This window comes from Rhinoderma darwinii, chromosome 3, assembly GCF_050947455.1.
Source record: "Rhinoderma darwinii isolate aRhiDar2 chromosome 3, aRhiDar2.hap1, whole genome shotgun sequence".
NCBI classification, from domain to species: domain Eukaryota; kingdom Metazoa; phylum Chordata; class Amphibia; order Anura; family Rhinodermatidae; genus Rhinoderma; species Rhinoderma darwinii.
In genome coordinates, this window is record NC_134689.1 from 365,088,522 (window position 1) to 365,092,401 (window position 3,880).

At 37.5% G+C, this 3,880-nt stretch overlaps 1 long non-coding RNA gene across 1 annotated transcript; it reads right to left on the minus strand.

Annotated features, from left to right (window-relative positions):
* Nucleotides 1–386: 386 nt before the first annotated feature.
* LOC142748258 (uncharacterized) lies at nt 387–1,966 on the minus strand. The gene is made up of 4 exons (XR_012882209.1): nt 1,895–1,966; nt 1,646–1,714; nt 1,295–1,360; nt 387–430 (listed from the first exon to the last, which is right to left on the minus strand). It is a non-coding gene; the product is annotated as an uncharacterized LOC142748258 (long non-coding RNA).
* Between the last annotated feature and the right edge of the window lie 1,914 nt (nt 1,967–3,880).

Below are 3,880 nucleotides of genomic sequence, written 5' to 3' on the forward strand. Positions count from 1 at the left end.
GTGCAAATAATTTACTGCAACTTATTTAATATTCAAGACCTAACTACACCCAAAACCTAAAAATTCCCTGGTGACTGCAATAGACCCCAATATCCCTCTTCTACCCATGTCACAATTACAGGGTCTTATAGTTAACCGTGTACCTGCCAGTGACATGGAGGGGACATTGTGGTCACTGGGGATTTCATTTCCCTGACTAATAATATAGTCACCCTGCAGGGTCAAGTGTGAGAAATACATGATTTTAACCCCTGTAGAGCCACTAACTTGTTAGTCCATTAATAAATGTATTCCTATGTACAGTGTTATTTATTACATCTGTGAGGGTCATTCTTTACAAGTTTATATATATAATATGAATGATGTAATAGACTGGAGAAGAAGTTACCTGCATGGTCGGATATTTCTATGTCCTCATTGATTTTGCGACCTGAAAATCAGAAACAAAATAATAAAGGCCATGGATTAAAGCAAAGCAAGTATGAATCCTGATATTGTGATATTATAGATATGAGTGTCAGATGCTTCTAATAGTGGAATAGTTAGAACTTGTAATCATAAGATCAGAGACATAACGGTCTGTGCCCAGGTAACAGCAAAATATGACTGACTGGTATACAGTATATCTACTCTCATAATAACTGATACATCTACTGGTAACAGGCTGTGGCATTAGTGGGCATTAACATAACACTTAACATGTATTTCCTTACATCTTCTTCAATCCATTGCAGATGTTTCCTCCTAATGTATTACTCTGCAGTGTATTAGTGTTTATATATGGCCACTGTGTAGGTTCTGTGCTTTCTACTCAACCAGATTATTGAACCCATTTATCACAGGAAAGCTATGGGGTATAGTGGACTGGAGGAGAACCTGGTGTATATTGTCAGTCAATGTAGAATATGAGTGTGAGCTCCATCAGGAGATATTTCCTTCATTGATAGTGGAATAAAGGGTCATGTAGAGCAAAGGGCCAAATCCATTCATGTTATTCTAATGGGTCATATATAAATAACACTGGTGAGTGGCGTGCCAGTCTGGAAAAGGTCTTTGTATGAGATACTTTATTATATTGTAGGTATAAGGCCAGAGTTACATGCACTATAAATGTATGTATGTATATGTATATATATATATATATATATATATATATATATATATAAACAGCTCCAATTACAACTGCCTCATGACAATTACTGTCTGTAGAAATACATTGGGTCATGGTTACATGTAATTTTCAGGAGATAAATTGTCTCAATGGTTATGAAGAAATTCCTCAGACAGAACTTACCAAACTTTCTCCTAAATACAACCCGGATTTTCTTTGGTTGAATTGTTGTGGTAAAACCGATTTCTCCTGTATGATAAAAATTCACATTCACTTTTATTATTGAAGATTTCATTTCTACCAAATACACTACAGGGATGTAACTGAGTATTCAGACTCTCTTAGGAATTATTATTTCCAGATAAGAGCATCATATATATTTCCTGTAATATTTCCATGATTTCCAGTCCCCTCTACATCTCCGCTTCTTCTACACTGGGACATTTGGAGATGTTACATTTTTATTAATTATAGATTCCACATGAAGAACAAGATATGAAGCTGAGAACAACAAGAAGATCAAGATAAACTTACCATGGAGGATTCCACGTGGAACAATGATGGATTTTAGTTGTTTTTTGGTAGAAATTCCATTGGAGTGTCCTATGTGAGAAAAGTACTTAAATTACCCTCCATAACTATATATTCATAGCTTGTCCAGTCTATTCTATTACATAGAAGTCATTAAACTGCATTATTAATCATCTACTTTATATATAGATACTTAGTACAATATATCAGCCTCGTACTAGAACAGACAATATATGTATCTAGAGAACTCACCGATCCCCTGTAGATCAGAAGCAGTCGGGGATGTAAACCCCTGTGTTGTGCTTGTTATTACTGCACTTGTTGGACCTGGAAGAAAATACAGAGAAATTGTTGATCTAATCCCAATAATCCTAATCCATCAACTCTGTAATACATGACTATATGTGGTGAAGTAATGGGGTTCTAGTCTACTGGAATGTCTCCAGTATTCCAACTCCTGACTGGACGTCCTTCTATACATTGCTGACCACCAGTGTCTTCAGGTTCCTCCTCCTGGATGTTGAGTGTGGACACAGAAGACAATGTGCGGGATGGAGACTTGTATCTTCTGTCCCTGACTGCCGCATGTATAAACTGAGCCGTTATGTCCTCTATGGATAGATATAAGTCTGATCTATAATGTGTTATTATATCACCTGCAGGGGATGTGGTCGTGGTGGTCGGCAACGGTTGTTCAGTTGCAGCAGACGTCTTTACTATAATAAACAAGAACATATTATAATTATTCACAAAGAAATAACAATAAGTGACCCCAATATATGGAGAATCTTATTCCAGTATCAGCCTCGTACTAGAACAGACAATATATGTATCTAGGGAACTCACCGATCCCCTGTAGATCAGAGGCAGTCGGGGATGTAAACCCCTGTGTTGTGCTTGTTGTTAATGCACTTGTTGGACCTGGAAGAAAATACAGAGAAATTATTGATCTAATCCTAATAATCCTAATCCATTCTGATGTCCTGCACAGAGCAGAGAGTCATTCACATACAACATTGTTATGGAGACAATATAATGGCGGAGCCCACCTTCTCCACATGTAGTAGACGCCTTATTGTTCCCTACTCTCCCTATATATCAGCATTGGGGGATCATTAGGGAACATGTTCTAGTGTAACACATGACTCTATGTGGTGAAGTAATGGGGTTCTAGTCTACTGAAATGTCTCCAGGATTCCTCCTCCTGACTGGACGTCCTTCTATACATTGCTGACCACAAATGTCTTCAGGTTCCTCCTCCTGGATGTTGAGTGTGGACACAGAAGACAATGTGCGGGATGGAGACTTGTATCTTCTGTCCCTGACTGCTGCATGTAGAAACTGAGCCGTTATGTCCTCTATGGATAGAGATGAGTCTGTTCTATAATGTGTTATTATATTACCTGCAGGGGATGTTGGCACGGCGATGGACGATGGTTTTATTATCTCGCCAGACGTCTTTTCTGTAAATAATAAAACAATATATTATAGAAAAATCAAATAAACAATGTAAATGATGAATATAATGAGTTTTCTGCCATTGAAGACACAGAAGACGTCCAGAAGACACTTACCATCGATGGTCGGAGGAAGAGTCACCACAATTTTCCTCAGACGTGTTTTAGGTTTTTCAGTTTGTACATCAGATGTTCCTATGTGAAGGACATTCCATTTATTGGTTATTTATGTTTCCTGTATTATCTATCCTGAGTATAATATACATTATATGTTTATAGTATCAATTTGTTATTATTATATATGGGATTATGTATCTTCTACTGTAACCGAGAAGAATATTAGAGGTCACCAGGGAGCTGTATGACATATAACAGGCTGCCGGCTGAGGACATTTCTACATGACTTCTAATATTCCTTATAATTTACAGTATGGGGACAGGACCCCCTTGTTCTTAGATTAGTTGGGGGTCCGGTCACTGTGATCTCTGTGTGATTGACATAATTGTAGAATAAAATGGTGGCAATAAATAAACTTACCTTGTACGGACTGAAATTCATCCATGATTTGTTTGAGTTGTCTCAAACCCCTGAGAAAAACACGTTGTGTTTCTCCTATAAGAAAAGAATGAAACACATGACCTTTTATTATCATTGGTGACATCTGGGGCCAAACATCGTAGTGATATGTAATAGCAGATTGTGGATTACTGGAGGGTCCTACATTGTACATCTGTAGTCACTGGTAAAGGGTTCACCTCCTTTATCATTACATTTCCATCA